Source organism: Protopterus annectens, chromosome 5.part0 (assembly GCF_019279795.1).
Source record: "Protopterus annectens isolate FY-2018-M chromosome 5.part0, PAN1.0, whole genome shotgun sequence".
Lineage (NCBI taxonomy): Eukaryota > Metazoa > Chordata > Ceratodontiformes > Protopteridae > Protopterus > Protopterus annectens.
This window is the reverse complement of record NC_056735.1, coordinates 897,315,339-897,329,642: the sequence shown is the minus strand read 5'-3', so window position 1 is coordinate 897,329,642 and position 14,304 is coordinate 897,315,339.

Genomic DNA, 14,304 nt, shown 5'->3' with positions numbered 1-14,304 from the left:
TCAGTCAATACACCTACATAGCTTGCTGTTAAATTCCTAGAATGTACAACACTATAGTAATGTAATGATATTACACAATAAACATGTATTTAGTTAGTGCTATACATTTTTAAAGGATCATAGGATCATATGTGGTTACTAGGCTAATTGCCCTGAGGCCCTTACAAGCCTAGCCAAGAGTTTATCCCTAAAAAAGAAACCTCAGTCAGTACCTGCCATTCCTGCCAATGAGGGACACAGGTGAAATCCCTAGGACAAATTTGTGGTTTCCCATCCACTCATCAAGGCTGCTCTTGAAGAGGGTCAGAGAGGTACTCTGATGTGTTTAGGAACTCTATTCCATAGACGAAGCAGCCTATGGGAGACAAACTTGTCTCTCCAGAAGGTTTTGTTGATGTCACATATTAGATTCAGGCCATTCAAACATGTAGTGTAAGAGAAGTTACATTTGCAGATATGGAGCATCTCTAGTAGGGCAGGTCCTAAGATTGCCTTGTAAATGAGACACAGATCATCACTGAACAATCTGTATGGCACCAAGTAAAGTGAAACAAAAACGCACTAAAAAAAACTCCACTGGAGCAGAGAAATTAGGCTGTGAAATCCTTTACTTCACAGTTAGTAACTGGTACCTCGGCTTTTCGCCTTCAACGGTCACATTACATCAAATACAGCCACTTTTTGAATACATCAGAACCGTTGACAGCTAATTAATTAAATACATTGATTTTAAAGTGACAGATACCCCATTTGTCAAATAAGTTTAAACTTAAACATGCAACTTAAATTACATAAAGTATTAACTAGAATATACTTTAAAAGTTTTAAATATCTTTTTAAAATATTTTTTCTAATCTAATTTTTAAATTTATTAAATCACAAATTTATTTATCCAAACAGCTTTACATGGCACGCAGGATTACCTAATATACTAAATTGACCTCCAAATTGAGACCTCTGGGTGACAATGTCCTATAATTTAAAATAAACTTACTTTCTAGTTCCGATAATTTCCTATTCGTGTTTTGTAGCTTTGGTGATTAGAGTTTTAGGTGAAGTCATCTCGGAGATAAGAGTTTTGGGTAAGTGTTTTTTAGTTATTACAGGTAGACCCATATATATATATATATATATATATATATATATATATATATTTTTTTTTTTTATATATGTCAGAGGCCTAGGCTGTGCCAAAGAGTTGACAGCATGTGTGTTAGTCAGGAATGGGTTCTGGTTAGCGGGGCCATGAAGATGTGCTGTGTGTGTCTGCTGGTGACCTGCATTTGACAGTGATGTTTGAGTGTGTGCATGTGCACAGTCAAGCCTAGTGCTAGCCCTACATGTGTGTATGTTGGACAGCTGTGGACTGTACATTGCAGAGTGGACAGTTCTCCATCTCCAGCCATGAGCATGGGAACTGGCTTTGCCAGGAGTGTCACTGGCACCACTATGCCCAGAGTCAGATGCGGTGCTAGTAGCTGATGGTGACTGTTGTCTGCTAGGTTCGTGTCCACCATGGGGCCTGACAGGACCATGTGCCCATGACCTGCCACATCATGGTGTGTACAGCACACTCCCTTCTGCAGTGCTGGAGGTACTGCCACTATGGCAATGAGTGCGCATGGCCACATGGACTGTCAACAGATGGTGTTGCTGACCTACTTCCACATGTCTAATGCCCTACTCCAACCAGATTGTCCAGAACAGCCATGTGTTCAAAGACTGACACTGTTTCAGCCCACTGTCAGTCCACTACATCAGTGAAATGATCAATGGCATCACCAATGCATTGCAGGCAGTCATCGATATCAGACTGCGCTACATCCATAATCCTATGCATCTGTCTGCTGCTATGTATGGAATGTGCCTGTGCCTCCATGATGGACCGAAACATGCAGAGAGTGACCCATGATGTGCCACCTGTGACAGGTAGTGGATGGGCTGCAGTCCTCCTTCGAGCACCCCTGTCAGTCTACCTGTGTGTGACCACACCATCTCTCTGACTATGGCCAGTGTCTAATCTCACTGATGCCATAGTTGCCACACTGTCCTGTTCAATGTCACCAGACTCTGACTGTCCCATATCTATGGCCTCAGGGGACTGGGTATGTGTGGGTATACTGATTATGTGCAGGGACAATGGGGAAGGAAGTGGGATGTCAACCCACAGGACAGATTCAGCCCCTAACAACCCCACCTGTGCCTCACTATGGCCGCCATCATTATCAGAGTCCAATGAGACACTGACATCAGGTTGTGAGGGGGACAAACTCCAGCCCTCATGTGCACCTGTGAGGAGGAAGTCAAAACAGGTACATTACTACCGGCACTATTATGTATGGTAATCCACACACACATACAAGTGAGGAGCCACATCTGCATTACACATACCACATCTTATGTCTGATCCCATACACAACACACAAACACACTAAAGCATACACAGACAAGACAGGCCCTTTATAACATGCACTGCAACTAGCTATGTCCAGTTAATCTTGCCAGTACTATTCACCTGTGAGATAAGCAATATATCAGTGTATCTGATAGACCTACACCTAAAACACAGTGCACCCGTCTTGAGCATACCATGCCAGTTATAGTATCATTGCCTCAGGTATGTGCCATCTCCATATTGTGTGTGAACAGGCCTACACCTAAAACACAGTGCACCCATCTTGAACATACTATGCTGGTTATAGTATCACTGCCTCAGGTATGCACCATCTCCATATTGTGTGTGAACTGGCATCTGTAAATGATTGCCTCCTGTATAGCAGGCTGCACAGTCCTTCTCAAAAATATGTTCAAATGTGTTACCGCTCCTGCAAATTCACAACTATGATTACCCATTCAATGCACTTCAGTTAAGCTCTACGATATTGAACAACTATTGTACTCTGGCTAAGCATAACAGCTGTGCTTAAGGCAAAATGGCAGCCCTTACCATTCTTAGGCTATACATATGAGCTGTAAAACAACAGTATCACACTTATCAGGTGCAGGGCCTCTGACTCTGGCCACACCTGACGGACCTATAAAACTGTGAGGTAGAGGTATTGTCAGCAATGCCAAATGTTGCACTGTTACAGTGTAATATGTGCCTACATTGCTGGCATTCTCTGTATGTGTGCACAACTGTGCAGTAAAATCAACCCTCCCCCCAGTGGAAACAAATCTGATACCCATGTACTGGTATGCAGAGGCTGCCACAATGACTGATACAGTATTACAGTGATGGATACAGGAAGATTACCTGGACAATCCTCTGATGTGGATGTGTGGCACCACCTCTAGGATGTATGGGGTGATAGATGCTTGTCAGCTGGTGGTTGTTCCCAGGTTCACCAGGAATTCCTTTGTGGATGACAGTGGTTGTTCTGCTGCAGGCCCTCCACTGGTGGCAGCATGGTCCCTGGCCACAGCAGCTGACATTTGCTGTGCAGCATTGACCATATCTTTGGCCCAGTGTCAGGCATGCTTGTAGGCCCTGTCCTGATGTCCACTTTTGTTAACTGCCCTGACAAGTTCACCCCACAATGCTGCATATTGTTCACAATGTTGGCGACTCCTGGACAGCAGAATGTTGTGATGTAGTCTAAGGCCATCCAGGATAACATTATTTTCAGCAGCTATAAATAGTGGATGCCTCCTTCGATACATCCTACCTGAAAGGTAACAAAAGGGGAACACATCACAGGACTGGATACATGGACATCCACTATATACAGACCATGCACAACCAAAATGGCCTGCTCTATCCACTGTTACCTCCCACATCATACCCCACAGTCTATCAACACACTACATGTGTGGCAATCACCAACATAGTAAAAATACTGGTCATGTCCCTGTGCGCCATGACAGAGTCTGCTGTATGTCTCCACATCCATGAATGCCGTCTACTGTGGTGTGTCCCTATGGGCAAAGTCCCATTACTATGTCATACAGCCACTGTCAGACAAATAGGTGTGTGTTATTACAACTATATGGGGACAGTCCAGCAACACCAGTGTGCTGCAATGACAGACAGCAATGCACACCTGCTGTAGTATATCTTCCTGTAGGCATCATATCTCCAGTACACAGATGTTTGTAGTATATGTACGTGTTCCTGATATATGCTGTCCTTCTGCCACAAACATGTGGTTGTCTGACAAATGGTTGGCCATTAATTGATGGTTGTTGTCAGAATATAGAGACTCTGACTGTCACATGCCAAACCCCTCAGGAAACACTTATGCTACAGTAATATTTGTTGGCCTATTTATACTCGTACTTTGCCTGGCCAATATGTACACTTTGTCGCTGAGTTAGGGCTCATGTACCCTCAATAATAATGGCTATCACCTGAATTCCAGCTGTAGAGGGTTGACAGTTATGTTAGACATAGCACCCAAGCAAATAGATACGAATGTCAACAAACAATGACCTAGCCAGAGTACATCAGGGACAGACAGGGACATCTTTACAATGTCAGAACTATTTCTGTGTGACATTCACAGACTGAGAAGAGATGACTAATGGTACATCCTGTAGTACTACAGCTGTGTCCACCCTTACATACTGTCAATATGTCTATGTCATAGTCCACTAACTGTTGTACAGGAGCCGGCCATTGTAGTAGGGAGTAAGAGGGCCATTGCTGTGATTTTATTCAAATTAGGCACAGTTGAGAGGCATGCCTGTGGCTGTTGGACAGCAGGGAATCACCAGAATAACATTCCCATAGCTGTAGTACTGACCTACTGTTGTAATCCTTATTCTTTATACCTCCATCCTCCCATCTGCATCTCATTATATGGGGACATGTACTACATACCTGGTAGAGTGACAATCCTTTTGTGAACAAATCCCCAGCAAACAGTTTGCTAATCATAGTCTGTCTCAGTAAAGCAACATACAGACCTGTTCCCGTTAGGCAGTTGATTGTCTTTTTTAGGTAATGCTTATTAGTTGCCTGTGCACCAATCTGTCACTCAGATGTACTAATTGCATCCAAAGCAGCTGGGTTGCACTTTCATTAGCCAATGACATGTCGCCACAGTGCAATATCCATTTTCCTTCCAGCTTCTCTGACCCACCTACATGCTCACTATAGAAGCCGGTAGCATAACAGTGAAATGAGTCCCATTCCGAAAGAGTAGGGGAAGTTCCCTGATGCACTGGCCAAATTTCCCCAAATACTTTGCTAGTGGGACTAATTTGGTCAAAAAGGATGCATAAAATCTTACCTCTAAGACTGGAGAGTATTACGCCTCACAAAATGGATCTGTTTTGTGTGTTTTGGTGGGTGCGTAGGACCCCTGCAATACCACTTGTTTTCTGTACTCTATGTTGCTTTTTATGGTACATTCCATCAATATTATTGCTCAGTTGAATGTGTTGTAATGCTTTGTGTTGATGATGAAATGTAAGAGAAAATATTCTGACTACATGTACATTAACCTACACCTTTTCAGGATCTTCTAAGTAGAGACAGGGTAATCTGATGCAGACCACCTCAAGGATGTATCCTGTATTCTGTCTCCAATGGACTGTTGCGGGGAGATCCATGCCTGTCATACAAGGCATTGTCAGGCTCCATCCTGATAGACCTCTTGTATATATGCAAACCAGACAGCACCAGAATTAACCATTCTGAAGTCTTAAACCTTGCTTGTGATATAATAAGACCTGCTGGAGAGACAGGTATGTATCCCAGAGACTACCCCTTTTGTGGAACATGCTGCCCATCCATGTGAAGCACAGTTCTTCCCTAACCCAACTGAAGTGTAACTTGGACAATTGGAATGGAAACAGGAAATTCATCCCTGGTTTGGCATCTATGTCTCTAATGGACACAGGCAACTGTAAAGGATTCATCTTCCAGGGCCCGCTTGTAAATGTTTCATTACCCAAGCCCCATGCTTACACTTATCAAGGATACCAGAAATTGTTAGAGATTTGGGATGCATGGCTAGGCTTTAAAATGCCCTTGTGGTCATTAGCCTAGTAAACACTTATGAACCTACGAACCTATAAAGATTTATATTATAGACTAGGTCAACTGACTATTAGTGGTATTCACAAATGTTGTATAGTGCTGGCATGCTGTAGTAACTAGATGGCACAGCAAGAGTAATACATAACACGTTCTTTCAAATGGTTAATGCATGTATTCATTACTGCATACCTGGATTGGTTCATGTAGGCAGTATTTTAACAAATGAAAATAACTGTGGTAGTCTGTAATTAACAAAAAATGGGAATAAGAAGTACTGGCATTAAAGAAATTAGATATTTATTGTAGGCCAACAGAAGACTGCCTGGAGGAAATGAAGAGGTCGCCCCCTGTCTGCAAAGAAAGTTGTAGTATTGCATATCAGTAAGTGTTCTGTGTGTCATGATGTGAATGGTAAAAATGCCAGCATGATAAAGTGCACATCCTGACACATACTTCCGTGGACTGACCTTGCCATATGTATTGGCAACAACAACCCACTGACAAAAAGTAACATGGAAATGCCACAGGCAGAGTGACATGATTTCTGGAGCATTTCTCCCCGGGCCTCCGCTGAAAACAGGCTCTGTTGGAACCTAGTCGGACTTTCCCGGTCAACAAATGATAAATAAATAAAAATAAAATAAAATAAAAAAAATAAATAAAATAAATATGAGACCCACCAACTGCAGTCCTGTCAGGCAGGTTGATAGGTTGGAGGGGGGAAGGGCTAGTCTCCCTTGGAGTTTGGAGCAGGGTGAATGTTCATTGCTATCTTTTCTTGAGGTCTGTGGTGTGAGTTCACCTGTATATTGAAATAAATATGCTGAGATGAATGATTGTGAAATGTGGTGGAGAAGGGGAAGTACCAATGCTCAAGCCATCTAGTGAGGGTCTGAGTATAGTTATCTGGGAATTCAGTGAAAAAGCAAGGTATTTCATTGTGCATGCTGTCTTAGCAGACCCCAGTTAAACTGGTAAAGACCAAAACTGATAAAGTTAAGGTAATTGGTAGTGTTCCAAATTCATTGAGAATAGCGCTATAGCAGTAATGCCTTAAGTAAAACAGAAGTATGAAAGCCAGCAAGGAAGCTAAAGGTTTAAACTCTAATGTTACGTTTACTTGTTCTTTTGAGATGAACTGAAGTTTGTTGGCAAAGTACTAAAAACGTCAGTGGGGATACTAAATAAAGGTCTGATACTTGCAGCATTCAGTATAATATAATAAATAACTGAATGTAAGTTGAGTTGTCCTGCCAATAAACTTTCTTGAGAATGCAAAGTTTGCACTGTTGTGCACTAGAGAGAATAGATTCAAGGATAAAAAATATTATTTAGACTATTTCTTCCCATTGTGCTCACCGTAGAACATTGTCATGGGAGGTCTGCTATCCATCTCATTTCAAAGCACTTGTTTAAGCAGGCCCAAGAATTGCTTGGTTAACAAACATAATTATGACAAAATACATCTTTCAAAAAATAGCACTTGCATGTTCCTGCAGATGGATAACAGCCAAGAATGTTCAGGGTATTAAATGATTCTTGGCAGACAATTTTTAAAAATAACAAAAGGCAGACCCTGAAATTGATTCATCAACATAAAAAAGAGCACACTACTAGATTCTTTAATAAATGAAAATTCTAAATGAGTGCACACACAAACACATACATATTTTTTGTAATTACAGATTTATATATATATATATATATATATATATATATATATATATATATATATATATATATATATATAGGGTCTATTTTGATTCACTGAAAACTCATTTCACTGAATTTCAAAACACACCAAATCGCTGAAAGCTCAAATCACTGAAACTCATTTCACTGAATCACATTTCACTGAATGTATGTACTGTTGGGCAAATAAAACATATATGCCCTTTTCCCCACTGTAGTGTGATCCTGGAGTTAGTATATATAGTTGGGGGTGTGGGGGGCACAGCCCCCCCACATACTTTTGGTTTTATATTGTTAGATTTCCGTGAAATGAGATTCATAAATATAAAAGCTAAGTGTGTGCCCCCCCACACCCCCTAACTATATATACCAATACCAGGATCGCACTACAGTGGGGAAAAGGGCATATAGGTTCATAGGTTCATAGGTAGGTACTAAGCTATCCGCCCGAAGGCGTTTATAAGCCTAGCCAGAATGTGTTGGCTTTTGCCACCCCCCTTAGATTAGTTCCCTGTGCCTCTGTCCAGCAGAGCCACTGAAGTGATCCCCGGGGTAAACTTTCTGTTTCCCATCCACTTGTCAAGGTTTCTTTTGAAAAGTGTTGGCGAGGAGCTCTGCCTAATGTAGATTGGAATCTTGCTCCAAAGCATGGGAAGTCTCAGGGACAGGAATCTATCCCTCCAGCATGTCCTATTTATTGTTGTGGTGAGGATTAGATCCCTAGAGCATGTGGCTCGAAGGGATAAGGTTTTCCTTAGGTGGAGCATGTCCATCAATTCTGGGTTGGACATGGCTTTGTATCAGGCAGAGATCACCTCTGAGTAGGCGGTATGCAACCGAGGACAGCTGGAGTTTCTTCAGTCGAGGTGCATAGGGCATCTCTTTGAGGCCAAATGTTCCTCTTGGTGAGGTACTTCTGTGGTCTTTCCAGCTGTTGCAGGTGTCTTGTAAGGTACATCCCAAATGGGGCATTGTACTCTATGATGGGTCTGATGAGTGATGAGTAGAGGGGCACAATGACCTCTTTTGATCTGGATGCAAACCCTTTTGTGATTAGGTGGGCCATGTAGAAGGATTTTCTAACCACTTTGGCAAAGTGATTATCAAAGGTGAGATTACTATCTACTTGGGTCCCCAGATCCCTTATTATGTCTTCTGTATTTAAGGGACTACCACATATGTGGTAGTTTGTGGGTACTTTGTTTTTTCCAAAGGGGATGACTATGCACTTTTTGGCATTTAGCTTGAGGCCATGATTTTGACACCAGGTATCCGTCTCAGTGAGACCCTTTTGGAGGATGTCTGTGTCAGCCAGAGAGTCTGTTATAGCCTCTAGTTTGCAGTCATTTGTGAACTTGGTCAGCCATAGTCCTTCTGTGCTTGCCTCTACCTCTGACAAGTATATGCTGAACAGGAGGGGTCCTAGGATCTAGGTCTAGGGTCTATTTTGATTCACTGAAAACTCATTTCACTGAATTTCAAAACACACCAAATCGCTGAAAGCTCAAATCACTGAAACTCATTTCACTGAATCACATTTCACTGAATGTATGTACTGTTGGGCAAATAAAACATATATGCCCTTTTCCCCACTGTAGTGTGATCCTGGAGTTAGTATATATAGTTGGGGGTGTGGGGGGCACAGCCCCCCCACATACTTTTGGTTTTATATTGTTAGAGTTCCGTGAAATGAGATTCATAAATATAAAAGCTAAGTGTGTGCCCCCCCACACCCCCTAACTATATATACCAATACCAGGATCGCACTACAGTGGGGAAAAGGGCATATAGGTTCATAGGTTCATAGGTAGGTACTAGGCTATCCGCCCGAAGGCATTTATAAGCCTAGCCAGAATGTGTTGGCTTTTGCCACCCCCCTTAGATTAGTTCCCTGTGCCTCTGTCCAGCAGAGCCACTGAAGTGATCCCCGGGGTAAACTTTCTGTTTCCCATCCACTTGTCAAGGTTTCTTTTGAAAAGTGTTGGCGAGGAGCTCTGCCTAATGTAGATTGGAATCTTGTTCCAAAGCATGGGAAGTCTCAGGGACAGGAATCTATCCCTCCAGCATGTCCTATTTATTGTTGTGGTGAGGATTAGATCCCTAGAGCATGTGGCTCGAAGGGATAAGGTTTTCTTTAGGTGGAGCATGTCCATCAATTCTGGGTTGGACATGGCTTTGTATCAGGCAGAGATCACCTCTGAGTAGGCGGTATGCAACCGAGGACAGCTGGAGTTTCTTCAGTTGAGGTGCATAGGGCATCTCTTTGAGGCCATTGATCCTCTTGGTGAGGTACTTCTGTGGTCTTTCCAGCTGTTGCAGGTGTCTTGTAAGGTACATCCCAAATGGGGCATTGTACTCTATGATGGGTCTGATGAGTGATGAGTAGAGGGGCAAAATGACCTCTTTTGATCTGGATGCAAACCCTTTTGTGATTAGGTGGGCCATGTAGAAGGATTTTCTAACCACTTTGGCAAAGTGATTATCAAAGGTGAGATTACTATCTACTTGGGTCCCCAGATCCCTTATTATGTCTTCTGTATTTAAGGGACTACCACATATGTGGTAGTTTGTGGGTACTTTGTTTTTTCCAAAGGGGATGACTATGCACTTCTTGGCATTTAGCTTGAGGCCATGATTTTGACACCAGGTATCCGTCTCAGTGAGACCCTTTTGGAGGATGTCTGTGTCAGCCAGAGAGTCTGTTATAGCCTCTAGTTTGCAGTCATTTGTGAACTTGGTCAGCTATAGTCCTTCTGTGCTTGCCTCTACCTCTGACAAGTATATGCTGAACAGGAGGGGTCCTAGGACTGAGCCCTGGAGAACGCCACTTGTAACCTGTTTATAGTCGGACCTAGCTCCCACAACTCTCACCATGTGGGTTCTTTCCGTGAGCCAGTTGGCAACCCATCTTGTGATGTAGGGGTTTATGTTCAGGCTGGTGAGCTTGTCTATAATACCAGAATGGAGACTCAAGTGTGCTAGCTTGCACTGCATGTGAATTGTTTTTACTACTGTATTTGCTACTTTTCTGTAATAAAAAAAACAAACAAAAAAAAAAAAAAACTTTAAGCCTGTTTCCTACCTTTCCTGTAACTAGTGTTCCAGATACAGATTTGCTGTATCCATGACTGTATGCAGGCTTCTGAGCCCCCCAAATCTTTCTGTGTTGGAGAGAAGCCTTCTAGCTTATCAGTAGGAGTGGTAAGCACTAGGTAACCTGTCTACCACATAAGGAGTGGTTCTGGCTCAGAAATTGTAGTTATTGGCTGTTTGGGCAATCTCTTCCATCTCTCTTAACTTTCTGATTTGAAAGCCTGCATTTGCACTTGTTTCTGTCCTGTAACTCATCTAAAGCAGATACAGATTCTTAGTTTTAGCACTTAAATTTGCTTATTCATGCTCAGCACTTGTTCGGAACTTGTAAGCATTAAATAAGCTACTAATTACTATAGCACTCAACCTTCCTCATTACATAGAGGAAAACAGTTTTTGTACTTATCTCACTTGCTTAGAGAAAAACAGCTCTTGTACTCACTTTCCTCACTTATCTAGAGGAAAATAGTTTTTTATTCAGGCATGTCCAAGGGACAGCTCCCAGTGTTCTCTCCTGTCTATCTGATGAATCTGGGCATCTTGAGGCAATGTAAAAATTGCCTCATGTACACAGACAACCCTTTCCTCCTACCACCCATCACTACAACCTGTGAGAGATGCACTTTTCTAGCCAAGCTAGAGGTAAAGCTCTCTCCAACCAAGGCTGAACTTGACAGTCATGAAGAGAAGGTAAACATTTGCACCACACCACACTCATCACATAGTCTCACTAAATCTACACCACCAAAATCCACACATAGTAACACAAAAACATTTGCAGAGGCTCTCAATAATAATCTGTCTAAGCAATCGAGACCTCCAAAGCAGAAACGCAAGCAACCTCCATCCCCCAATACAACCCAAATGACACATAGCCCACAGACTCAGTGTGCCACTCAACCACAGCCAATAAGGCAAAGCAAAGTACCCAACACACTAGTCATAGGAGACTCTATAGTCAGGCACACTGATGTCCCACTTACCAGGCTAAACAAGGAGAAGGTTACTGTCAGCTGCCTGTTAGGTGCTAGGATCCGCCACATAACCCACACACTCAGGTCACTCCACAACAAGTGCAAATATGACTCTGTCATTGTCCATGTTGATGTGAATGACCTGAGACATACCTCCCTGGACTACATGAAAAGAGATCTTGTAGCCCTGGCAGGTATGACCCTAGCCCTGAGTAGCATTCTGCCATCACCCAGAATGATACCGCAGTACAAGGACAAAATGATTGACTTCAACAATTGGCTAAGCTTCTGGTGTCATTCTAAGGGGATCCAGTATCTGTCTGCTTGGGATGACATGGTCGACAGACTACGATGCTTTGCCAGAGATGGCCTGCACCTGTCACCCCTGGGATTCCGGATACTGGCTAAGGCTCTTGCTGCCCCTATAGTGCCTTTTTTAGGCAAGGTTCAAATAACAAATTCACCACCGTAACAGGAACAGGAAAGCAAAAACTGAGGGTAATGCTACTGAATGCTAGAAGTCTAAATCTCAAAATGCACTCACTAGAGGCACTCCTTAAAATGGAGAACATCGACATCTGTGCAGTGACTGAGACCTGGTTCAAGGCTCCAGAGAGCACCACTGCACTACCAGGCTATAACTCATACCACACTTTTTGGCCATGTAACCTGGACTGAAACACCAAAAGTGTAGGTGTGTCCATATTCATTAAGGATATCCACACCTCCAGGCTAGTTGCTCAGCAAAATGCATCCAAGCTTATCCAAGTGCAACTAACTCTGGGCAAAACTGCAATCCAAATTGTAGCTTTCTGCAGATCCCCCTCTATGCCCCAGGATTCCCACTCCTCTTTTCTTAATGTACTGGAAAATATTAGGGTTCAACCAAATGCCCTAATAATGGGTGACTTCAACTACCTCGCCATTAACTGGGAAAACTACTCGTGTTCCAACTCCTTAGCTCAATGCTTTCTGGAATTCATAAACTCCAATGCCCTGGATCAACTTATCCATACCCCCACTAGGGGCAACAATATCCTAGACCTAGTCATTACCAACATGAGTGACCGGTGTTCCACACCTGAAGTCAACTCCTCATTGGTCCGATCCGACCATAAGCTAATCACCCTTGATATCCACATCCCATCCCCCACCCCACCCCCACCCCCCATTAAGGAAACCACGGTAAAAAATGTCTCCAAAGCCAACTTCATGCTTCTTAAGACAGAAGTGGTGAACTTCATGACATCCATGCAGATGGACAATACAGTTACAACTGCTGAATCCTACACAAATGCTCTCTATAAGCACTTACACGAGTGCACGGACCGTGCTATCCTAAACAGAACCAAGACGCTATCCTCCAAAAAAAGGAAGCCAATCTGGTGACCCCCTGCCATAAACAAAGTGTACAACAGAAGGAAGAAACTGTTGCAAAAGAGAGTAAAATCCCATGAGTGGAGAAGCTCCCTGGTCAGCCTTATTAAGAAGCTGAGATCCCTTATAAGATCCCCCAAAGCTAGCTATGAAAACAAAATTGTCACTAATTCTAAGGACAACCACAAAGCATTCTATAGATATGTCAAGAATCTTGATGGCAATACCCAGATCTGCTCTGAGTTACAGCACAATGGCACAAAAATTACAGAACCAAGTGATATTGCCAACATTCTGGCAGATACGTCACCTCCTAAAGTGCCCATATCTATAGAGGAAGGATGCAGAGTCCCAATAATTGCAACTACGCAGGTAAAAGCTGCACTCCCTAAAGCCAAAAACACAGGATCTATGGGACCGGACAACATCCCAGGCTGCGTTTTACATGAAATTCAGAATGAACTGGCTCCCCACTTAAGCACCATGTTCAATAATAGCCTTGCATCAGGCTTTGTGCCCACTGAAATGTGCACAGCAACAGTTATCCCACTCCACAAAGGGGGAGCCACCACTGATCACGGGAACTATCGAGCTATTAGCCTGATGAGCCTGGTCTGCAAAGCCATGAAACGTATCATCATGGAACTCATAAACAAAGACATTGGTAATCTCCAAACTCTGCATCCCACCCAGTTCAGGTTTGTGAAAGACAGATCATGCCTCCTGAACCTGATCGACTTCTTTGAGGCAGTCACCAAAGCCATAGATGAGGGTAAGGTGATTCACACAGCCTATCTTGACCTCACCAAGGCTTTTGACACCATCCCCCATTCTGGAATTATAGCTAAACTCAGTAAACTAGGTATAAATCTCTACATCACAAGATGGGTTGCCAACTGGCTCACTGACAGAACCCGCACTGTAAAAGTTGCAGACTCCAAATCTGACCTCAAAGCAGTGACAAGTGGAGTACCACAGGGTTCCGTCCTGGGATCTCTCCTGTTTGGTATCTACTTCTCTAAAGTACAGGCTAACACAGAAGGCCTCTGGCTAACAAAGTTCGCAGATGGCTGCAAACTAGGAGCCATAGTCAAGTCCCCAGATGATGTGGACATCCTACAGAAGGGCCTCGCTGAGACAGATGCCTGGTGTCAAAGCCATGGCCTCAGGCTCAATGCCAAA